Here is a 26759-nt window from a genome sequence, read left to right on the forward strand (position 1 = left end):
TTAAAATTAATTTTAAATCTAAATTCAATATTCAATATAGCGAAATTCAGAAATGTTACGTGGCTACCTGTGTGCATTGGTCTGATTAAGGAGTGAGTCCGAGGTTGCTCTAGAGAGTCAAGACACAACAAGTAAAGTGGCGACGAAGATGGGATGTCGACTTACAATGGCTGGTCAAGATAGGAGTCCTGGATCCGGTTCCACATAGTGAGTGGGCAACACCCATAGTTCAAGTGATAAAGTGTGATGGCTCCGTTCGCCTGTGTGGAGATTTCAAGGTAACCGTTAATCTGGTACTAAAGTTAAAACAATATCCACTTCCCATCATCGAGGAACTGTTCGCTGGGTTGGCTGGTGGGAAGAAATTCAGCAAGATTGACCTAAACCAAGCCTACCTGCAGATGAATGTAGATGAGGAGTCACAGAAGTACCTCACAATCACTACCCACAGAGGACTCTTCAGATACCACCGCTTGCCTTTTGGTATTACTTCGGCACCCGCCCTGTTCCAGAGGACCATGGATCAGGCTTTGAGTGGTTTCCCTGGGGTACAGTGTTACCTTGATGACATCCTTGTCACAGGAAAAGATGATGAGGAACATCTACGTAACTTACAAAATACTCTAGAAAGACTTGAAGTGTACGGTCTGCGTATTCGCAAAGAAAAATGTGACTTTTTCAAGCCTGCTGTGGAGTGCTTAGGCCATGTGATCGATGCGGAAGGTCTCCACACAGCGCCATTGAAGGCGACAGCCATTGCAGAGGCTCCTGTTCCCCAGGATGTCAGCCAGCTGCGGTCTTTCCTGGGTCTCCTGAACTATTATGGCAAATGTATTCCACAGCTGGCGACACAGCTGAAGCCTTTGCATAGGCTACTTAAAGAGGACAAACCATGGTCATGAACCAAGGAGTGTGATATTGTTTTCAAGAAGGCAAAGGCAGCGTTGATCGATGAGAAAACGTTAACTCACTTCGACCCATCCTTGCCAATGCAACTGGCGTGCAATGCCTCTCCATATGGAGTTGGGGCTGTTTTGTCGCACATCACACCTGCTGGAAAAGAAAGGCCCATCGCGTTCGCGTCAAGGACGCTGAGCAAAACGGAGGTGAAATACCTGCAGATAGAAAAAGAAGCATTGGGAATTATCTTCGGAGATTCACCTTGCTGATGGACAATCATCCTCCGACTTCCATCTTTGGTCCGTACTCTGGAATACCAACTCTAGCAGCGAGCAGACTTCAGCGTTGGGCACTCAGGAGGAGTGTTCACAACTATGACATCAAGTTTCGAAGGTCTGAAGAACACACCAATACTGATGGCTTGTCACGACTTCCTCTGCCTGACTGCCCTAAAAGTAGTGAACGGAAGGTTTTCTACTTCGATATGGTAGAGAACACACCTGTGACTGCTCAGCAAATCAAAAAGGAGATCCAACACTGTCCAGAGTGTTCGACCGAGTGATGAGAAATGACCTGCCATGTGTCTCTGACACGCCGCCTGATCTACGACCTTACCTTTCTCGGGGGAAAGAATTGACGGTGACTGCGGGATGCCTACTGTGGGGTATGCGTGTCATCATACCGCGAAGGCTGAGGAAACCTGTCCTAGGTTTGAGCTGCACTCTGGGCATTGTGGTATCGCCCAGATGAAATAATTAGAGTGTAGCTATTTCTAGTGGCCGGGGCTAGACCAGGATATTGAAGCCACAGTCAGATCTTGCACTTCATGTCAAATCAACAGAAACACACCAAGCTTGGCCCCGCTGCATCCTTGGGATTGGCCAGCGAGCCCATGGTAGCGTGTTCACCTATATTTCGTAGGACCAGTGGAAAGAAGGATGTTGCTGGTTGCCGTTGACGCCAATTCAACGTGGCCAGAGATCTCAGTCATGTCCACCATAACATCGGAGAAGACAATCGAGATTCTGAGGGAGATGTTTGGACGTCTAGGACTGCCTGAGCAGATAGTCATGGACAATGGGCCATCTTTTGCATCTAAAGAAATGCAGAATTTCCTTCAGAACAATGGAATCAAACACATCCTCTCAAGTCCTTATCATACACCACTGAAGCAGCGACTCGACACTTTCCTGCTCAAGTATCGCAACACTCCGCATGCGATAACTGGAATGTACCCGGCTTACCTACTCATCAAAAGACAGCTCCGAACTCGCCTTGATCTATTGAGACCAACACCCACCAAAATGTTGGTCCAAGACAAGCAGCAAGATCAAGTCAATGTACGAGCAAGGCAGTCTAAGTACAGACAGTTCTCTGTCGGAGATCCTGTCTATGCACGGACCGACACCACGAAGGAAAAGTGGGTTCCTGCAACTGTTCTTCAAAAGACTGGACCTGTCTCATACAGAGCCAGCACCCAAGACAACCAGACCTGGAGGAGACATGTCGACCAGCTACTTCCTCATGAACCTGTGGCTACAACCTCTGAAGATAATACACCAGCGTTTACCTTCAGAAGTGAGCTGACACCCGACTGGAACATGTCAGCACCTATGCCAGCCTCTTCTACACCACTGCCAACGGAGACCACTCCTCCAAGTACGCCTGAGCCTACATCTACATCAGAGCCTGTTCCGGTGTTACGGCGCAATCCACCCAGAGAAAGAAAACTTCCAGTATGGTATCGTTAGTGCTGACCCTGGAAGCTAGGGGCAGAATAATCCCCTTTGGGTTTAGCGGAATGTTGAGGCTGTCTACCTTCTCTTCCAAGTTAGAGAAAGTTATTGTTTGTGTTAATGTGGACATTACCATCTAAGGGGGAAGATATGTTATGTTTCGTTATTTGAGTGTAATTGTCTGCAGTCCCGAACATTATGTCAAGCTTCGCTAGGAGCTATAAAGGACCACGGTCCCTGGGGTTCAGGGGCCACTTCCGGGAGTCGTTCAGTAAAGCACTCATTCATGTTGAAGTTTCTCTGCCTCTGGTCTGATTAAGGAGTAAGTCCGGGGTTGCTCTGGAGGGTTAAGACACAACAGTAAGGATGGTTTATCATGAAAATAACAAGAAAAAAAATGCGTGTTTTATAATGACCGAGTAAGGTGCAAACTGCTCAATGAATTTAGTCGCAACGGCATTTAGAAACAAAACTTGACCAGCTGCCGCAGGAATTGACATTTTAATAGCCTGAACTGTGTCCACCAACTGCTATGTTATTGCATCTATGGGGAGACAATATGAACTCTTGCATATGTGCATTGAAAATCACGGTGCATTGGAGAGAGAGAAATAGATGGCTGGCTTGGATATATGTCAATGATTAGCTGCATATTTCCGACAGATGCATACCACAGATGCACGCGGTGCATGGGAGTAGTGTGCAATTCTGAAGTACATTCAGGCGTGTAGATTAAAAACTCCGTGAGACCATGACTAGATTTGGGAAATCAGAACTTTACATAAATATATAGCATGCACTCTCCAACCTAAAAAAGGCAATCCATGGTGGGTTTCGGAGAAATTAAGTTTCAAACCTGCTGAGGTAGTGTTCAATTCTCATGTGGTGCAACACTGCCATTGTTAAAGGAGGGGTTTTTACCTGCATGGAAATCCTGCAAGTTAATCTACGAATGCAAACTTATTTTTAATTAATATGCGAACACTGTCGTCACTATGGGTTGTGATTATACATACAGACAAAATACATGAGTGTATGTAGTTATCATACAGCAAATGTGTTTTAAAAAACAGCATGGTATAATTAATAACATGGATGTGCATATACCTGTTTTTATTCATTGCCACTTAACCATTTAATCATATATACCTCAACATGTTTAGACCTCAGTGCAATCCAATCTCAACTCCAATTCACATTAGATATTAATTATTACATGTGCAACATACACTGTCCTGCATCTCTTCATTAATAGGCATAAATCTGTTTCCAAGAACCAATAACTTAAAATGGTGTGCCTTGTGCTGCTGACATTGGTTAGAACTCTGCTGACATTAATTGTGCAGCGAGCGGCTATCATATTTAATTGAACGATCAATAGTTATGTGTACGTGCTTTTCTAATTACATTGGTCATGAACGATGTTGGCACTCTGCTAAGCCTTCCGTAGCCAGATGGGCTCAAATGGACGACCGGGCAATTTAAAAGAACTGACTTATGGCGAAACTAATAACAGAAAATTAAAAGAAACTGCATAGACGAACAACATGTTAATTATTAAGTTTTATTTAGCTTATGTTTAGCGAACCATTATTTCAACAATATAAAATACTTTAGGGTACAAAACAGTACAAGGAAAATAATTAACATATCTACATATGGAAATCATTCAATGCGTGGCATTTGGAACTGACTCTGGCCTAATTCTTCACCATTCGAAATACAAAAATGTGAAATATATTTGAATACAGTTGTTTTCTTTACAACATAACTCGTAGCCTCATTTGGACGTGACCATCTGTCCATCCATCCGTCCAGCCAGCAAAACTTACTGAATCCAGCATGGCGCACACCTTACCGTGTTGGGATGAACATAAATGCATTTCAGACAGAGTTCATCTAGAAGAGACACATCCTAGATCCACGAATGTACACAGCACGGAATTAATGAATGGTAGGTTATAAGACGTGATAAATCTCACGTTACTTCTTAAATGTATGTATATACATGCAGTTTGCCAAATGCTGAAGGCTTGTAAATGAAAAGGCAATCCTGGTGGGTTGCATTGATTTTTTTACTGTTTGTATAAAGTAGGCAGGCTTTTCATTAACTTTTTTTTCTTCCTAACAGCGTTCTAAATGTGCACATGTTACTCATTGTACCACAATTAAGCAACTAAGTTATCAAAAAGCTCTGATTGTTTTACTTCAAGTAAGACTGCAGTACGTTTTAAACTTTGCCAGTAGCAATGATGAGTGTAACGATCACAAACGTGTGAAACTGCACCTTTCAATTCACCCAAATGACATACACGTTTTCTGAAATTAATTGATAAGTCTACATTGTAATGCGTCTTGCATTTGTAAAATAACTATTAAAATGTAAAATGAAGAGGTTGGTGTCCTTGAAGAAGTATAACGGCTGAAATGTAATGATGCTTGAACAAACATCACAGCTCTTTTCTTTTTGGTGTAATTACATGGCAGTTCTAATCATATACATACCGCGTGAATTTTTTTTCAGAGGAGTTTGAAAGCTGATCTTGTGTGATGGTAGGAAGTTGTACAAACGTAGCATGCATACCAAAACCTGAAGTCAGTGTTGCACGTACATACATGCTTATTTGATGCACTGATTTTGTTTCCAAACCAGGCAGTTGCTAAAATGTCACCTCTTGGCCTTGAACAGCAATGACCATATTGAAAAAGAATGCATTCCTCATACCCTTCAACTGTGGAAAAAATCATTTACCTCTTTCTGTATGGGCTGTGGATTGCACTTGGCATTCTAGGCGCTTTGTATGGCAAGTTAATTTTGTCGACGACATTGCTTCCCACGTTGCACTTGGTGGAATGAATAAAAAAAGGATAAGCTGTGAACTGGCAACAACTTTTGATTAAGTGGATCTTGAGGCTAAGGCACAAATAAGATAACGGAGCCTGTCTCCTTGGTCAGGGCGTTCAGACCATGAACTCGGTGTCCCGACAGCTTAGCTTCTTAATTCTATTCCTATATAACAGCACCGAGCCAGGAAAATTTACATTTTGTGTTCAAATTCCAGGCCTCTACCACAGCTTTAAATCCTGTTTTCAAGTGTTCAGTTGTAGGTTCTCAACAGTCACCGTTGACCATGAGGCAAAAATAAATAAATGGCAGTTCAATAAACAAGTCACTGTTATGTAAGATGTCTGGACAGTGTGGAAGTGCAGAGCAATATTCTCTAGAGAGGGTCTTTAGAGCCCCCCATATCTGGACTTCTTGAGAATATCCGTTTGGGAACATGATGTTACTTAAATAATAATCTTATTCATTACCAGATGTCTATTTCCTGCACTTTCTAAAGCTGGCCGTAGTCAAGAGCTACATGTATGAACAAGTTTTTTACATTTTACTAGGTAAGGTCCACTGAGCTATATTGCTCTTTTTCAGAAGTGACCTCGCCACAAATGATAGCTCAACGACCTGGCTTATGTGGAAATGTATGGCAGCCAAATACTGTAAACACATCTTTATAAATGTGGACGGACAAACCGGAGGACCCAGAGAAAAATCCATTCAACCACGGGGAGAACATGCACACTCCAAATATACAGCCATCAAGGTCAGGATTGAAACCACGATCTCCTGTATACCAGGCGAGGTAGTTAACATCTCGCCACTGCAGCGCCCTATAGATTAAAAAAAATGTATTACCTGATAGATTTTAATAAAAAAAATCTAAATTTTCTGTTCAATAGTTTCTCATTTATTGGTACACTCTTAAGAACCCACCAAAAATGGAAACGTATTAATTATATCTCGTTTTTTTTACGTGGCTGAGAGGTATTGTAAATGCAAACTTTCAGCTGCATATCACAATATGGTGGGTTATATTACTGTGTAGGTTTTAGGGGTTGTCTTGTATAGCTCCCCGATATGTTTGTTATATGGGTGAATTGCATGTGTTGTTTGGCGTAATGTCCCTTGTTTCGCTCCAGTTCCTGAAGAAGTTCCCAATACGTGAAGTGGAATGTCAGGCATTGTGCTGAACAACAACGCAGTTCAACCCATAAAGAGACAGCCAAACAGGATAAACAAAGTCCAGTATTAACAGCGATTATTTTGTTTTCTTTTAACAACCTAAATAATATTCCCCTCTAGCAACTTGTTTTTCTCAAGGGTAGATAATAAGATGCACAACTTTCTGGGAAGCCTTCAGGATTTGTGCTCTGCAGACTACTGGTCTATACAATAAAAGTGTGGGGTTTTCCCGGCTGATATGTGTACTGTCCAATGCTTGTTTGAGCAAGGAGGCTGTTTTAGCTAAACTTTTTTCAAGAAAACGTCAGTACACCTCACAGAAAAGCACGTATTCGTGAAATATGTTTCAAACATTAAACATTCATCTTACATGCAGAATTTTGTCCAAAAAACTCTTGCTTTTCAACATTTCTATGTTTCTGATAAACCAAATCAATTGGCATGTTTTCCCAATTTTGACATCTGGGATTTGATTGGCTCGGTTGGATAGTGGAGGGTTATAGGTAAACATTTCCATCATATTTAGATTTAAAGCTTTCGTGACTGCAGGGATTCATCTTCTTGGTTCTTTCGGTAAAGTCACGTAGAAGGGAAGTAATAAAATAATAAAAATAAAACATAACAAAATAATTCTCACGACGTTTCGGCCACAACGCAAGCCTTCTCGACAGACCTGTTCTCCACCTGAAGATGGCTGCTTGCGTTGTGGCCGAAACGTCGTGAGAATTATTTTGTTATGTTTTATTTGTATTATTTTATTACTTCCCTGCTACGTGACTTTACCGAAAAAACCAATAAGATTTCCATCATACTTACACAATCTAACCCAAAATAAACTAATTATGAATCATAATCATCTATTGCATGCAACATTTTGTGCATTCATTTTCAGAGGTATATATATTTTAAAAAATGGTTATCATATTAAAACAAATTTACACACCCTGTTTTTCTATTCAAAATGTGTGATATTTACGTGTTGTTTAATTAAAATAATGATAATAATGTACAACTCCTTGTCAATCTGATTATAAATACCTGCTTGCTGGATAAAGGCTGCCAGTTATTATTTAACATCTCTATAATAGTTGATTACGTTTTAAGTTGCTCACAATAAATGAGGAATACATTTGTAATGTTAATATGGCATTCAAGAAAAATGTAACATAGCATGAAACGCGATGGTTATTCAATATAATATTGAAAGCTTCCTCTACAGAAAATAAGCAGACACACCAGTTTTACCAGCAGGGTTGAAGTATGGTCAAATATTTTCATGACCATAATAAAATACAATTCTCACGACGTGTCAGCCACAACTCATCTGAGGATGGTTGCTTGCATTGTGCCCGAAACGTCGTGAGTGTTGTGGCCGAAACGTCGTGAGAATTGTATTTTATTATGTTGTATTTTTATTATATTATTATTTCCCTTCTACGTGACTTTACCGAAAGAGCCAAGAAGATGGATCCCTGCAGTCACGAAAGCTTTAAATCGAAATTTCCATGACCTACATATTATTTCATACTATAATTGAAAAATGATATCCTGCAATAACACGAATCAACACAATGAGAGGAGGAGAATGTAAAAGCAGATTTGATTAAGTTATGCAGAAAATAAGCCTGTCACAGTGGAGCCAAGTGTTAGGGTGCATGCTCAGAGACCTATGTTTTATTTACAATCCGTTAGTAATTATTAAATCTCCCCTTGAGGGCCTCGACCCAAGGTTTTGGCAAAGTACCGCATGACAGACGTGACGAATGGAAGCAGTGATTTGGACAGACACCGCTCAGGCGAAGGCAGCGTTGGTGCCACGATTGGCTGTGGATGAGGTGAGGCGAGGAGGAGAAGGCCACGAGGGCAATGGGTGGTGAACTTACCCGGGCCCTGAGCCTGGGAACCATGCTCGTCTGTGGGGCACATGTTGCAGGTAAGACCCAAAACTCTCCCAATGAAATACCCACAGTGTGAAGCATGCGCCGACATGGTTGCGTTTGTGAGAAAAACATATATATGGCTTAATTACACTGTAACAAAAATATTTTTTTTGGTTCCTGGGTGATGTTATTTTCTAATTGATTATGCCTCAAAAGTACAGAAAATGGCTATTATACCCCACAAATTTTGCTTTTGTGACCAGGACAGTGATATTTAGAAATTTACCTATTTTCAATGAGAAAACGTGGTGTGCATTTGTGTCATTCCTTCACATAAAGTCCTGGTCACAAAAGCAAAGTTTGTGGAGAATAATAGCCATTTTCTATACTTTTGAGGCATAAGCAATTCGAAAATAACACTACCCAGGAACAAAAATCGTGTTACATAGTGCTATTTATGTAGAAATAAAAATGAAACTGCCCACGAGAAAGATAGACCCATTCGCATTGACTGGTTTTTGTAATAGAAACTGTAATTTTTGGCTCAATTTATTTTCTAAACTTATCACGTTTACTCAGCCACATAATAAGATATGTGTTGCAGGCTTTAGTCCAATCCTTCCCCCCCCCACCCCCCTTAATCCAATAATTATGTCTGGATGTCGTATTGCTGTTTAAAGATTATATTTTTTAAACGTCTGTACAGCATGGCTGTTATATTAACTTTTTTTTCTTTAAATTATGTAAAATAGCTCTTAGTAATTACAGGAATCCTTTGGAACTATTTCATTGTACACTTTTACTGTCGAAATTGCAAATCCATTACATGCCATGTTGTACACTTTAATTGAGAAAAACAAACATTGCCGTGGAATACAATGATCGTTCAAGTCCGGTAATATAAACATATTTCTTTCCTTTCCAGATATAAAACATGCATAGACCTATACCTTCAGGATATCATCACCAATTGAAATAATAGCAAATATAGGTGATATTCTTAACAGTGCATTATGTTAACTGTTAGTATGAATAAACAGTTGTATTATCGACTACGAGCCATTTTTGCAAAGCATTGCAACTGTTCAAAGTGAAAATTGCTTTGGCCTACATTTTCCTCCTCTTTCCTCCGATGATGGCCTTGCAAGCGGTTTGTACTTTTTGTGTACAACATAATTGCACAACACAAGCTGTCTCTATCAGAGTGGCCGATTTGCTCGGTGGTATCCTTTGGTAGGGAAGGGTCACCATTTTTATGTCATGGCTCACTCACCATTTTTTTGTTACCTTTACATTCGACAGTTGATGGGCATCGCCGTGCAAGCGAGAAGTATGCAGCAAGCCTTTCGTGTCTCAGTATAATCCTGAACAAACAGCGGCTGGAAGTTGTGACTGTCTCCCAGGCTTGGGCATGGAAAGGCCACTTTGAGGCTCTGACCTTGAGTTGTGCTTCAGTGACAAAAGTTATGTTACTCAAGGTCTATACTTCCCCCCCCCACCCTTCGATTGAGAAGGCAACAAAAAGAAAATGGACGTCGCAATTCAAACTGTTCGGTCGCACACAATGTGTGAATTTAAAATTTTATCGATCTCAATATGCAAAATTACATCCGTTTCCTTGTATGCCAGCACAATATTATATTCTCTCAACGGTCTAGTTTATAAAGGGTACATCGTAACAACAATTTATCAAATGTCGCATGTGTGGAGGAGAGGTGAATTGTTACACGCTGATTAGATACAAAGTGTCTGCTTACAGGAAAATGTCAATTCAAATCCATTCATTTGTCAACTTTCTTAACACTCCCAATTTTATCAGGGCACCACAGTTTAGCGTCTGTTCGACACGGGTCTTAGTTGGACACGAAATTTGATCGCATGGTAACATGCTGAAGAGTCAAACTGCCTCCTTGACCAACAACAACATGGAAAGGCCTGCATCTAGCAGCGCATTGGCAAATGGCTGTAAAATTAATTTAATTCACTGGGTTTATTACACATGGACAGGCATTGCGACTCTGGTGCAGAGGAATAAACTGGCTTACTCTGTTGACGTGTGTCAAGGGAATCTTAAACTCCAGTAAGCCGCTCGTAGAACATGGCTCACACTGTATTCCCTTTAATGGATTGCACATATTTAGATGCCGTACATCATCACAGCTCTCCTTCTAGGGAAATTAATACACAGAGGTGCAGCATTCTGTTATCAAACCTATACATACTTCCAAGTTCCAACTGAAATACAGTAATTGCACCCCAAACAATAACTGTTTCATAAGACCAAGTACATTACGGAAACATAGCAAACCATTACAATTTTGAAAATAATAGATAAAGTTCTAACTTATTTTTAGGATTGTAATTTGGTATTCATGATTTGATATATACATTTGCAATGACTTCAGCATGGAAGCTACGACTGCATGAATCGTTGCAGTGGATCTTCATCGTACAGATACTGCAGATATTTTTGTACCAAAATGCCCTGTATATTAGCGCATTATTATTCATACTCTTTGGTTCTTTCGGTAAAGTCACGTAGGTATAAAATGAAATAAAATGAATCACGACGTTTCGGGAGCAACACAAGCGTCCGTCATCAGGTGGGAAAGCATGGTCTGCTGCTGATGCAGACTGTTTTAAAAGGTTTAAAATGTGTGTAGCCCAATGGTCATAAAGAAGTGGCTGGGTCTAGTGATGTTAATGTGAGAATTTAGCATGTAACTGGGTACGGAAGTGGCTATGTTAATGTGAGAGATTAGCATGATGTTAAAGTGAGAAATTAGCATGTAACTGGGCACGGAAGTAGCTATGATAATGTGAGAGATTAGCATGATGTTAAAGTGAGAAATTAGCATGTAACTTGGCACGGAAGTGGCTATGTTAATGTCAGAGATTAGCATGAAATATCAGCTGACATAGGCAGGTAGGATGGAAACATAACAGTCAGTTAAGACTTTACCTGGTTAATAACGTCCTTTCAATGATTGCTCAGTTTGTACCCATCATCTCGGTTGAAGTTGTGTCTGTGTTTATATATATGGATGGCTTCGTGAACAAATCTCTGAAGGTAGCTGGTAGGTTTGCAGAGTACCTCTGTCTTGGAAAAATCTATTCCGTGTGAGCCCACAGCGTTAAAACAATGATCGGCAATGGCCGATGTATTGGTCCTACCATATTTCATATTTATCATGTGTTCATGAACGCGGTCCGAGATATGTCGTTTCGTTTCCCCAATGTAACTGCTTCCACAACCACAACTCAGTTTGTAGACACCAGGGTACTGCATGGCAGGAATCACATCTCTTACAGATGGGATTAAATCACGGATTTTGTCTACTGTGTTGAAACGAACCTGGATCCTGTGTTTGTTTAAGATTTTAGAAATATTTTTGGTAACGCCTGCTAAGTATGGCAAAGTGATGGTTTTGGTTGGCTCCTCAGAAGGTTGTCTCCCCATGGCTGGGGAGGCAGCTTTGCGAATTGTACGGTCCGAGTATCCGTTCATCCTGAGGGCTTGGTGTACATGCTCCAACTCACTAGCTAGGTGGTGCTGGTCAGAGATGCAACGGGCCCTATGGTGTAGTGTTTTGATGAGGGAATCCTTCTGGGATAGATGGTGGTGGGAGTCAGGCTTTAGATAGGCATCCGTGTGAGTGGCTTTCCTGTAGACCGAATGTCCCAATGAGCCATCAGGTCTCTTCTCGATCAAAGCATCCAGGAATGGTAGCTTGCCATTCTTTTTTACTTCCATGGTGAATTTGATAGACGGGTGTACGGAATTGATGTGGTTGAGAAATTGGTTCAGTGCTGGCAGGCCATGTGGCCAGATGACGAACGTGTCATCTACGTATCTCTTCCACAAGGAAGGACGTAGGGTGGATGTCTGGATGGCATCTGTTTCAAATGTCTCCATGAAAACATTCGCTACCACTGGTGATAAGGGAGAACCCATTGGTGTACCCTCATTTTGTTTGTAGAATGTACCATTCCAGGTGAAGTATGTGTTGGTAAGACAGACCTTTTTGGACCAATTCTTCAATGATTGCAATGGTGTCAAGTACAGGTACATTGGTGAACAGAGAGACTACATCGAAACTGACAAGCAAATCATCTGGAGACAGTGAGATGTCCTTGATTAGAGAAACCAAGTGAGCTGAGTTAAGTACAGCTGAGGTGGACTTGCCCGTGATTTATTTTATTTTATACCTACCTGACTTTACCAAAAGAACCAAAGAGTATGGATTCCTGCAGTCACAAAAGCTTCAAAGCATTATTATTCGTTGCACTGAAAGTAATAATATCCGTACTACCGCTATGATGAAGGTCTATAAATACTTCCAAAAGAAGAGCGAGGCGTTACACATATATACAGTACACTATATATAAAAATACTCAACGGATTTCCAAGACTGAAGCTCTCAATCAAACGTTGAGCCTGTTGCACAGTGCACTGGCTCACCGTTGTCTTCATCTCTACAGGAGCTGGCTGTTTCATCGGGGTGTCCTGCCCTTTATACGAAGCAATAAGAATATATATACAGTACATACTCTCTGGTTCTTTCGGTAAAGTCACGTAGCGTATTTTCAGTCAAATCCCAAATTGCAACGCTCATTAACAATGGGTCGCATGCTGTTTGACTATCTGAGAGGAACTGGCATTCCAGTGTAAACAAGTGGAATTTTTTTTAAAATAAAGACACAAACTCACTAATTAAAAACTAGGTGCGTTGAATGTCATAAAGAGTTTATTGTGCAAAAACATGACTGGGTGAACAAAAATACCACCACCATCGTGGTGGTATCACTGAAAAATATAAAAATGACACGTACTGCACTATACAAACTTGAGCGGAAGGATCAGTGGCACAGTGATAAGGGGCCGTCCATAAATCCATAAATGACGTCACGCGATTTTGGACGATTTTTGACCCCCCCCCCCCCTTGTCACACGGCGTCACAAAAAGTCAGACCCCCCCCCTCAAATATGACGTCACAAAGCTCTGCCCCCCCCCCCCAAAAAAAACATGCTTCAAATCGCTTTAAACTATTGTCATTGTAGTGCGTATTTAATGTAGCGTTGCACTCGGATGTTGTAGGATAAATCATTTATTAAAAAGTATATTTAATTAAGTGGAACGTGTTGTCTATATTTATTTAAAGTTGCGCATTTTGATGTGACGTCACATTTCTCCCCGCCTCGTCACACATCGTCACAAATGTCTGACCCCCCCCCCCCCCAGGTGCGTGGCGTAATTTATGGACGGCCCCTAAGGCCACGTGCTGCTCGCGATATGCCAACCAATCGTGGGCACACTGCTCTCACTCGCCCTTCATCAGCATGCACTGACCAGCGTGGTGAAGTGCAGCGTGCGGGGACACCTTCATCGAGGAGGGGATTGATTAAAGGACAGTACATTATTAATTTTCTGACTCACGTACATATGTAATGAGCCGTTCAGGGCCAACTGCAAGTTAATAACGATGGCTCTGGTGAAGAAGGGTTTTCAACCGCTGCTTGCACACAGTACCATTCGCACTGCGAGTTGTATGTATGGACGGTTCAACTTCTTTCGCACCGTACATAGCCGACCGTGCTAATCGGAGGCGGGGCGGAAAGGGCGAACAGTTTTCCCATCGTACCCACATTCACAAATGCCACGAACGTGATTTTGTAAAGACACTGCATAATTAATTCGCAATCAAGAAATAAAAAATTGTGCAAGATTACACGTAATTAAATTGAATGCCAGCGACTGTGCTTGGGACCTTAAAGTAAATATCAATAATGAGACAGTCGCAAGCAAGCGCCCGCATTGCTGATTAAATTAAAGTCACGCATTAACCAGCAGTTCAAGTGTATTAGAGCGCCGCTGTCAGAGCAAGGTGCTGCGGGTTTCATCTAACAGCACGTGGCATTTCGCTGATTGCGTTTCAGACTGAGATTAGCTGTCACGCTTACTCAGCTGTGCCTGCCGTCTGCCTGCCACTTTTCGGGCGAAACAAACTTCCTTTTTTTACCCCACGTTCCAGTGGCATTACACGTCTCTCCGATCGCACACCTTTTTTTTGGCAGCGTAAGCTGTCCGAGAAGGTCCTCGTGTGTGCAACGTCTAACATAGCGTTTCGGCACAAGCCTCTTGCTGCCAAGGCGGTGCTCGAGACATGCTGGCGTTGTCACGCGCAGTGTGTGGAGTTATTCATCTTGGCGCTGTTGGTCGCATCCGGGATCTAATTGCTGCATAGCCCAGTGGTCTGCTGCGGTTCTTTTGAATTCCACCCCCTCCTCCTCGACAGGTGGTGACCAACAAAGTTAATAATTATATTTAAAGCTTTCGTGACTGCAGGGATTCATCTTCTTGGTTCTTTCGGTAAAGTCACGTAGAATGGAAATAATAAAATAATAAAAATAAAACATAATAAGATAGTTCTCACGACGTTTCGGCCGCAACGCAAGCAGCCGTCCTCAGGTGGAGAACAGGTCTGTCGAGAATACAGACTCTACGTGACTTTACCGAAAGAACCAAGAAGATTAATAATTATAATGTGCGTTTATTTGTACAATGCCGCGCCTCCATTCCCTTCGCAACCACCTCCTTTATCCCCATGACATGTGCAGACGGAGCGGGGAAGATTATTGGGTAGTGATTGCCTCTGCTGAATAATGTCAGCGATGTCGAATTAGAATATCGCGTGTACCTAGCACAATTGTGGACCTGGGTTGTGATTTTGGTCACCTGATGTGTTTTTTTTTCATGCAGAGGTAAATCAGTCAATGATGTATCTCTTTCAATTCGACGATAAAAAATTATTTGTCAATTATGAATAAAAATTTGAAATAATGCTCCAACGTAGATTTATCGCTTGACATAGAAACAATATATATTAATAGTTGTAATTCTACAATTGATTTTTTTAATGCATGTAATGGGAAAAAGCATGAAGACATTTATGCTGGCACTCACTCTGACTGAGTAGAATGGTTTAAAGAGGTTCTTCTTCTTTGCTAGCATTTAACATCTCATCTGCTAGCATTTATAATTGTCACATTAATTGCTATAAATAGGAAGCTGCTTCTCGTCTGTCACTGTGTGTCATCATAATGGAAGAAGACACGCCAAACTCTAATTGGGTGGATCGTATATGCAATTTTTTTATTGCATACAATACTTGTATTTTTACAGATAACTTTTTGATAATTATGCTTATTCCAGACGACACATTTGTTGTCAATCTGTCAACCAGTGACTTGGGACACCTTTATCAGGCTGGAGGATTGGTAGCGAGTGACATTCATGATAGGTAGGTTATCATGCATGCAAACACGCACATCACCACCGTTTCTCGGCATAGTAACCCCGAGCATGAACCGGCTCATTACAATGCACGATCCATACAATAAATCTAGAGCCTTAAAATAAGTGTAGCATTACACTCATCAACAGTTCAGCGGCAGGTCGTGCATGGTGGGGTCAACTGTAAGCACGCCCACTTCTCTCAAGAGATCTGGCACCTTCGATGGGCACGGTTGGCTACGTACGGTAAGAAAGAAGTTTAATATACGCACACACATGTCTGGGCCAGTGGTATGAAGGAGTAGGGCACAGTACCCTCTATCGTGGCTGTCTAGAGCTCCCTCTAGTGGAGGAACGTTGTGCCAGGAGTGGCGTGACCGCCGCAATTTAGAGGGCAGCACTTTTTATCCACATTTGTGTGTTACTAAAATACATTTATAGAAATGTGTTTTTTCTCGAGTACGGTCTCCAAATGTTCTCCGCTCAATTACCTCCTGTTTACGTGCTATGAAGAAGGACCCGTTGGCCAAAATGCCGCCGATTGTATAGTTTATTATTTTATTTTTGGGCCACGGTGTTATTTACGGACGTGTTGCATTTTTTGTTTTACTTATTTGTGCTTGTGCACAACTGCCAATGCAGTATCACCAAATAATGCATAATTAACTATTTAATTTATTTACTGATTAATTGGCTACTTTGCTCGACATGTTGCTGGCAACTCGTTTGGATTAGAGATCATCAAGACGCGGAGGGAGCCAGCCACTGCCCGTTGTCTTGGTGAGAGATACATTATCGTCCCAGTTGCTCTGGCTCGTGTTACAGTGAACTCCAATCCCGATGTATGGGTAATTATTGCACATAAGGGCATCGTGCTTCACATCTGTAATCCGGCACTTTGGATGCAACGTTTGTGGATCATGGGCATATAATCACGTGCGTATGTGAAACTCAAGCATAGCTACCAACTGGCCTCTATAAGGCTGTGCAGAAAATCCGGCTGTTTTTTCCATGACATTCCAACTAGATGTAAAAACACCCAATAAGCAATTGACCAAAATGTCCAAACGGGATCCTCCTCAAAATGTATCTTGAGACTCCTCAGTTGGGTACGTAAATAGTTTGAATGTCGCCTATAGCTACCATTTAAAATGTGTATAAAGACAGAGGTGCAGCCCTGTAATCTCTTGCCACTGTTGGAGGAAGGGCCTCCAGTAGAGGGAGCTCTGGAGAGCCGCTCCAGAAGACGTGTTGATCTTCACTTCCACATTGGCCCAGACGTGTTGAGAGGTGGGTGTACCCACACTTTACCCCACTACATGTGAGCTGCCGAACGACTATTCGTCGTGAACCCATTTTCACTGCTGTGTGGACAGAGGTGGGGAGGTTTTACTGGTAGGAACCTCCTGGTTACACCAGCCCACAGGGGATTATTGTGTCTGTCGTGCAGGGAGGGGCTGGGTGGGGAGGGAGGGTGGGGCTGGGTGGGGAGGGGAGGGTGGGGAGGGGCTGGGCGGGGAGGTTGGGGAGGGGCTGGGTGGGGAGGGTGTGGAGGGGCTGGGTGGGGAGAGTGGGGCTGGGTGGGGGGTGGGAGGGGTGGGGCTGGGTGGGGAGGGGCTGGTCACCCCGTGGTGCCCTTATAAAACTCAAAGTTTAACCTACTCACGCCGGCTTATGCCCACCCTCACAGTCGGGCATATTTGCGGAATACACCACGCCGCCGTTAACCCTGGCCATTGACCGAGCAACCCAACGTTCCTATCAGCTCCCTCCGCAGGAATGTGTAATAAAACTTGCCCCATTGTTTAAACTGCCACATCAGCAGATGGAACCGACTTTCAGGTCCAGTGTGCCGACCATTACACCACCACAGCATACCAGTGTGCATAAATAAAATATGACGCTTTATATTGTAAGATACACATCCGCAATATGCTGTAAATGTGTTAGATATATACCAATAAAATTGTTGACTAAGTTAAAAGGATTGAAACACATTTATCTGAGCTAATATGTTCTTGTAGGAGAGGCTTTACGAAGCTTCAGCAACCAGGTGATATCTCGGCAAATTCACACGGCAGCTATCGCTGGCAAATAAATCCAGTCGCCAGACACCAACACGCAGTTGCCCCGAGAACATCAATTAATCAGCACGTATTCTAGGGCTGCCTGCTATTGGAATAACAAGGTGATTACATTTGTGATGACAGTGCTTTGTCACATGCAAAAACAAACCGGTGACAGTTTGTGTATCTATACCACAGGGCAGCCTTCCTGTAAACATTTCCTGAGTAGTTTCTTGGCACATTAGATTTCCTGTCCTCTGCAGATGTTGATTGCCCTTGTAATCTGATGCATGAGAACATGTCTTTGGTTGATACGATACAGAAAGGTTGTACACTGTTTTATAGTATGACTTTTATTTTATTTTACACACAATCTAGCTGGCGCTGTGATGGAGCCGCTTTCTCGTGATGTATCATCATTGCCAGCCACGATCCATCTGCTGCTGTACGAAGGCGTCCCCTAAACAGCTAGCGGATCTCGCGGAGTTGCGTTGCAACCAATCTACCTGGCACACGGGGTGAATGTTCTGTCATAATTAAAAGGCTGCAATTTCTTATCCTCACAGTGGGTTGACTCAGGCCATCATATGCCTAGGGGAGATAAAAATAAGTGCCACTTAGCAAGATGATCGTCCTTCAGAGATGTCAACCCACACAAAAGGAATGCCAACAGACATGAGCTTTGCCCGATGCTCATTTTAACAAGAAACACTTGACTTGTTTTTACATGTTTACAATATTTAATAGGTCAACATTGTCATTTCATGACTGAGTACGTTCAGACCAAGGGGCATATGCAAACAATGTGTGCAATATTCACATATTCTATGCATTTTCAAATACATATCTCTGCAGGTATGATAGAAAAACAGTGTTGATGTTATCAGCAAGAAGTTGTTTAATTTGTAGGATGCATTCGCAATGCCTTGAAGTGCATTATTTGCTATCAGTTTTATCTGATCAAATGGGATGCAAGTTATTGGATGGCTTGTAATAGGCCGTAGCTTGTCTGATCAGACTCGCGATTTGTCAGATTGAAACGACCTCTTCCATCAGAATAATCTGATTGAACAATCAATGAACATAAACTTTTCTGTAATGCACCATTTTTTCTTCCAAAAAATCTATATGATCCCACACCCACGTTGCATTTTTACGTGGGTAATTATGCAGTGTTTTTTAGTTAACAAAATTTTATTATTTATTAGTACAGAAAAAAAAGATTGCTTGATATAAATGTCCTCACTATCGTGGAAAAAAATTGTTTGTGTGGACTATATATTTATTATAAATCATTGTCAGTTATTTAATCTGGAGGGAGCCCATTGAGATTTGCTATCTATTTTTCAAAGGAGACATTAGTAATCACGTAAATTCAGGTTTTTCAAAAAAAAAATACAATTTATATGGCAATTATATATTTAAATTTAGGATTTCGGCAATGATATAAGCTTGTAATGGCCAAGAATTGTGAGTGGTGTCACATGACCTGTTTTTACTGGGCAGAAGTTGGTGTGATTTTATAATTCCCAATGGATATTACGCAGGAATTGAACTGTTGACTCAATATTATACCTTAGAATATAGAGCATCAAGAGACTATGAGCTACTTGTATATAACCTGTCACGTGTCCACCCCCCCCCCTCTCATTTCATTGTCAGGTTGTTTAACATGATGTACTCAATTCTCACATTGTATGTAATCACTGAATAAATGACTACACTTTGTGAATCCACTGCTGAATGAAACCCCCCGCCCCATGTCATGTTACTCATGGGGGTCTTCTGACCATACTTCACCATACTGGTCAATGTATGCGGGTAAATGCTGTGTCCAGTTTATAAACTATCTAGAAACAAAATCAAATGTCAGTAAAATTAGTTTTGCATTGTTTTAGAACTCCGCAGAAGTGTGGAAATGACGAGAAAGTTGTTCTGCCATATTAATGAACATGACTTTGGTCCCATTCACCAAGAGGAATGGGTGGAGCCTCATTCCACTCAAAACTCCACAGCCAATCAACAGCTGGGGGAGTGCCAAGGGGAGTCAGGGCTGTGTTGTTCTGACATCATCAGCACACTCAACCCACCAGCGACCAAAGCCGACCAATCTGGCTTCGTTCATCTCACAGACAAACATGCAATGTGATGATGATTTGTGTTGTCGCTGGAACTTATTTAGTTCTAAATAAAAGGGTGGATGTCGAGGCATCACCGCCTCCATGCCGAGTGAACATGAATGCTGTCTACGGGAATGGTGGAAATGCATACCCTGCTCTGGCAGTTAATCACCGACTCAGCGTCGCACACATGGGGTCAGACAAAGATGCATAAAGTCAGACCCACATTCCAGACAGTCACCTAAAGGGATCAGACCAACGTGATTGAAACCTTTTGGGTCCACAATCCAATGCCATCGCGAATGACGGCATATAAGGCAACACAGCCAATACTAGCACCTCACAAGCGCCAGTATGGACACATCCTGGATCAACAGGCATGGGGGACTTTACGAGGTACCTGGCTCACCGCGAACTAATCAACACATGACTCGTTAAGTTTGATGACGACTCTGAGAACAATTGAGCCTGGAATGCAATCAGGAATACAGAAATATCTGCAAGTGAAGAACTTGACCTGTTGGTGAAATGGTTAGGAAACGAATCTGCAGAATATGCAAAGAGGATCCGGTCGGAAAACATAGACGACCCTGTCTCAAGCCTGCATGCGGTGTGGGAGAGGCTCGAGGAATGCTATGGCAGCCCAGAAACCATTGAGAAGGGTCTCTTCAAAATGTTGCAGAACTCTCCAAAAATCTCTGTTCGAGACAATGAAAGGTTACCGGAGCTTGGAGATCTTCTGATGAAGCTTGAATCAGCCCAGGCTGATCCCTACTTCCCAGGTCTCATTTTCTTGAATATCGACCATGGAGTGAACCCCATCGTAGAGAAATTGGCATTCGACGTGCAAGAAAAATGGAGAACAGATACAAGTCAGAGCATTAGGTTGCATTCCCCCCATTCTCGTTTTTCTCAAAGTTTATCCGCAACCTGGCTAGGACCAGAAATGACCCGAGTTTTATGTTTGGCACCACGGGGATCTCCAGTCCAGATCTCCTAAAAATCGATAGAGCAACGGCGAGACGAGGAACAGCGAGAGTGCCAATCTTCGTACACAAGACTGAGGTCTCTCCTACAACATTCGCAAACTCTGTCCAGGCATCCGCCACAAAGAAGAAGATGAAAGATCCAGAAAGACAATGCCCATTGCATGATAAACTTCACTCCCTCCAGAAATGCCGTGAGTTCAGGAGGAAGCCATTGGAAGAGCGGAAGAACATGCTGAAAGAATTTGGAGTGTGCTTCAAATGCTGTGCTTCTACAAACCACCTTGTAAGGAATTGCAAGGCAGATATTAAGTGTGAGGAATATCGCAGTGACAAACACGCAACTGCTCTGCACACATTTTACTCCAAACTCAGTGGCACTAAGGCTTCCGATCCTGAAGCAGAGCACGGCAGGGAGTAAGGTGAGACTGCTGCACCCACTTCGTCAGTCACAACCAAATGCACAAACGTCTGTGGAGAAGGCTTCAAAGGAAAATCTTACTCAAAGATATGCCACGTCCCAGTGTATCCCAAAGGACATCTTGAGAGGGCAGTAAGGATGTACGCCATAATGAACGATCAGAGCAACACGTCTTTGGCAAGGTCATAGTTATTTGATCAGCTAAGCGTATGTGGGAATTCCTTTCCATACACGCTCAGAACATGCTCACGACTGATGGAGACAATGGGAAGAAGAGCGAGCAGCCTCATGGTGGAAACCATGGATAGCACCATGAAGCTAGTCCTTCCTACGGTGATAGAGTACAATTAGATACTGGACGACAGGAGCGAGATTCCCATGCCCGAAGTTGCACGTCACCACCCACACCTGAAGCCCATAGCAGAGTTCATCCCGCCATTGGATCACGGGGCACAGATTTTACTTCTGCTTGGCAGGGACATGCTGAAAGTCCACAAGGTTCGCGGTCAATGCAATGGACCTCACAGCGCTCCCTATGCCCAGAGACTTGACCTAGGATGGGTCATCGTAGGTGATGTCTGTCTCAATGGAACACACAAACCAGACCGCATTAGCACATTCAGAACAAGTGTGTTCACAAATGGACGCACGTCGCTCTTCAAGCCGTGCTCTAACCACTTCACAATGAAAGAAAAACTCGAAGAGAGAAATCAAGGCTGTACCATGCAGACTTACAAAGAAACCTCCATGCTGGAAACACAAAAAGATGATGTTGGACATACGGTGTTCGTGACAACAAAAGACGACGACAAACCTGCTCCATCGCTAGAGGATAAAGAATTCTTGAAAATAATAGACAGAGATTTATTTCAAGATGAGTCAAACAGCTGGGTTGCCCCTCTGCCATTTCCCAGGTTATGATAGTGAAGCAAGGTGTCGCAATAACTTTTGTCAGGCCTATAGTTGAGACAGTACTACTTCTCTCTCGCAAAGATATGGACAAATAAGTTGACTCATTGAAGTTTGTTGTACATTTGTTTATGAGATAGGAAAATAAATGGTGGTATCTCCTAGATACCAGACGGGGAGTGTTCTGCCCCATGGCAGGTATGTGGGTGTTGATTACACAGGAACTTTCTGATATAGTGTTAAGTTTAGTCACGTGACCAGGAAGTTACGATTTAAGATTTTTTAAGCCATGAGGCATGGTGTCAGCCATTACACAGAGTACGTAATGGAGGCAAAAATAGCGTCTCAGTGAAGACAGGTGCATCTGTTCATTGTGAGACTTTAAGAAGCATTGTCTGTGAGTTCGTTTATGTTCTTATGATACTGGGAATGCTGTTATAATGTTAGGACTGCCGTTATAATGCTGTAAATGCCTTTATAATTATGTTAAATTGTTATGATAAATATGAGGCCTAGTTAACAACGAAGCCTGCCACTTGCATTATTGTGAATGTTATTTGTAGTTGGATACGTCGAGCCAGATTTGTACCCATGTAACTTTAATGCGATCTTGAGAACAAGGATGAAGAAGTATCTCATCCACAGTTCAGTGTTATGTGCAGCGCTGTACATTTAGGCTGCAGTATGGTGATTACACGAAGTGACCTTATTTAACACAGTAGCTTATTCTCTTGTAATATAGGTGCCTGGTCCATCCAGGACCTATTGTTGAGTTTCATGTTATCTAAGACAATGTTATGATGCTGCAGTGTTCATTCATTGTATTGATATTCCAAGTATTAACAGATGCTGGATTTTTTGCTGTGTTTTTCCATCAGTTTTACCTCGTTCTATTCATTAAATACGTTTGGAGTCGGATGTTCACCCTGAGGTTTATTGAATGCGAGGTTAACTACTCAGATAGTGATGCAACGCAGTGCACAGCGAGGCCGAGACACTAATATACATGTACAGTATGTGTAGTATTTACCTATTAATGTACATTTTTGTAAAGTGAGAAGGCCTTGAGCAGGATGAGCCTGGCCCTGCTGGGTTTTCCCAACATGAGGGGTTTGTAAATGGACTGAGTCAATCGCCGGTAACGAATTAATCTCACAACTTTCAGATTGTTGGTGAAATGCTCGAATAAAAGCCTCGCCGAGACAAATACTATGAATGTATTTAATTTGATTCTCACATTGAACATTCTGCAGACGTTTCAGATAGGCTTACGTTTAGGATAGGCCATGGCTTTGAGGGTCATTGGGCAGCTTTGGAGAAAGAAAATAAAACAGCTTGTGTCCTACACATTGAGCGCTGCATGTAAACATGGAAAGAACCTGTAAAGCGTAATAAAAATGTAGTGTAGGTATGGCTACATTCATTCTAAACCATGCCGAGCCCGTGCCGTCTGGCCAGTGGCCATGCTTTATTCACATTCACAGTTTCAGCAGAAACGATCCCCAGGGGATCCCTTGCTCGTGCCACATTTCGTTTCGGTCATGATTCTGCTCTGATACTCGCATACGTTTCGGTAAACACTGCAGAATGGAGTGTGCAATTCATTCCATTCTGTTTCCTGTTCCTGCAAGTAATCAGTGAGTTCAAAGTAGGCTCCATTATGCACCGATTCACTTACCTAATTGAGCGTATAACCTTTAACCTTCAAGTTCACCCACCTTTCACCTTATAAAAGAGCTCTGCCTTCATTAATGCTATCTCTCCTCATGCATGTGCTTTCCATTAAGTGAGCTAAACCCAAGTAACTTTTATCTCACACTTTTGTGTGTTGATGGGCCTGGATTATGGAGTAAATAGAAAAACATATGCTCTTGATGAAAAAAAAAATCTGGTACATAGTCCTCATACGTTAGTGTCTATGTATTTATATGTTATGCATATTCCTGTGAGTATGTGTGCAGACACATATCCCTGAAGTTACTCCGCCTGCCCTAGGTCGACAGCCTTAAATGAGTACCCGGTGTGGATGTATAATCACCAGTAATGGAGAGACGAAGGTGGCCAAGCATGGTTTTGGCCACAACACCCTTTCATGCGTCATGCCCGCCTTAATAGGTTCTCACTAACAGCACTTGCCCCAACAGCTGGTATGGCAACATTGGAGATTATGTTTTGTCTTCGTGTGGAGTGATCGCCTAGTGCTGAGTTACTGTGCTGTGATCCCAGTGGCAAGAACAACACCAGTGTCAATTGATATCCAAACATCTCCTGAGCTGCCTCCAAGTCAGCTTAGCTTCAAATTAGTACCTGGAGCAGTGTGTGAAAATGATGAATGGGGAAACAAAGGCAGCCAAGCGTGTTGACGGTCATACCACCCCGTTATGTGCCATGCCAGCCTTCATAGTTGCTTGTTTTTTTGTCTATCAAGCTATGTAAATTGGAAATATTTGTGCGTGTTTTTGGCATATTAATATTCTAGAATCAATATTGTTCTCACGCTTAGATTGCTTACAGGGAAATCTGTAAGTATAATCTTTGTTTTAAGGTAACAATGAAACATAAATTGAGTGAAAACCTCTCCTTATATTCCAGTTCGTATTGAACCTAAGAACAGAACTTTGAAACAACATTACAGAATTAATTCCATCAGATGTCATTACCTCCAGGGATGCGTTTTGGCTATCGGTAAATGGAAAAGTAAAGTGATCTCCCTGCAGAAACACGGTGTTTATTTGTCCTGGCATACAATGGCATCAATGAATGCCATCCCTCAGCCACACTATTATATTTCCTTTCAAAGAGGAGGGTAGTAGACAGGAATAATTTTAGAGTTGGAAGCTAAAGGGCGTGGAGATACCGCTCCACAACGCACGGCATCAACGTAAAAAGAAAAATACTCCTCTTTCTCAAAGCTGTCAGTTAGCACGGCTCCCTTGGGATCCCACACAGGCACATTCATATTTTAGATTGGCAATTATCTAGTCATGTGGCACTGCGGCGGAGCATACACATCTCACAATCGGGAGGTCGCGTGATAGAAACCTGGTCAGGGGTTGACTCAGGCAGTCATCCCGCTGTGGTTGATCATATTAATACCACTTTGTGAAGTCAACAGTGGTTGTACTGTTGATAAATTTTACACCACTGGCTCGGTGCTTGGAATTATATTGGGAGGCAGAGAGGGCAACACATATATCAGAGAACATAACCAGTTTAAAGATATAAAACTCAAACTGTTAAGAAAAGTAAGTGGGCTTTGGCAGGACACTACGATGGAAGGAATGGTGCCCAATGGTCAAGAATAATGTCAGTGGCAGCCAAGGAATGGAAACCATCCGAGAGGATGTCCCCCAAGGAGATTGAGCAATGAAATCTGCTCGTGTGCAGATGCTGGCTGGATTATTACATCGCAGGATCGCAAGAGGAGGCCTTCATCCAGCAGTGGATTGACCATGCCTGATGATGGTTTAATTTTGCAAACAGAGACAAGTAATGCTTACTATTCATTTCGGCATCAAGACACTTTTATTGGTGGTTAATTGACCAGCAGAACATATTGTTTTGCATGCACAATCACCAGATACCTGTTTCCATGATCCCAAGTAAAAAAAATATGACTTCGTGTTCACATTTTTGCAGACAATTGCTAGATTTCAATTACTAATTGCGCGCCATTTGGAAAACTTGTGCCATCTTACCCAGGTCACCGCAAAGGACGTTTTTTTTAATAGCACCACTCACTTGCGTTCCCAAAGCCGTGGCGTGTGTCTCACGAGTGCGACGTAAGCATCCTGCACAATACACAAATGTGCAGGGAACTTTCTTAAATGCAATGGAGAGGAGAAGGAGAGCTGGCTGCAATGCGGGTTTTAAAGTAATCTGACAGGCAGACAGCTAAATCGTTTCAACCTCCTGGAGTCAAGAAAGGGCGGTGCGTGTATATATATAATTGCGTGGTGACGTTAGCACACAACACAACGCTGCAGGAGTGGAGACACATCCAGAGGTTCTGTGACAATCGTGGAGGATTGAGCCACGTAATGTGTCTGATTCATTGCTTATGTAACCTGGAATTGAATACTTGCTGTGAGAACAACAGGATCCATGACCTTGTTTATACACGGTGGACACAATGCCTGATTATCCTAGTAGCAAAAGTAGCATCTGCAACGGGCCCAACACTTTGAAGGGCACCGCGCTAAATGCTTTCAAGCTATCAATTCCGGTTCAGTGATTCTGCACTTGCTCTATTGCTATAATACTATACTGCCTTCAACTTTTATGAACGACTGGGTGTTTAAGGTTAGCGATTTGTTGTATTATCTGGCTGCATGGCAAATGAAAATAGTACAATTACTTTACAATGCAAGTTTAAAATGTGTGTTTTAATGTTAATGTTTTTTAGGGCTCCTTTATAGCCATTCG

This window comes from Lampetra fluviatilis, chromosome 4 (assembly GCF_964198595.1).
Source record: "Lampetra fluviatilis chromosome 4, kcLamFluv1.1, whole genome shotgun sequence".
In the NCBI taxonomy this organism is placed as follows: domain Eukaryota; kingdom Metazoa; phylum Chordata; class Hyperoartia; order Petromyzontiformes; family Petromyzontidae; genus Lampetra; species Lampetra fluviatilis.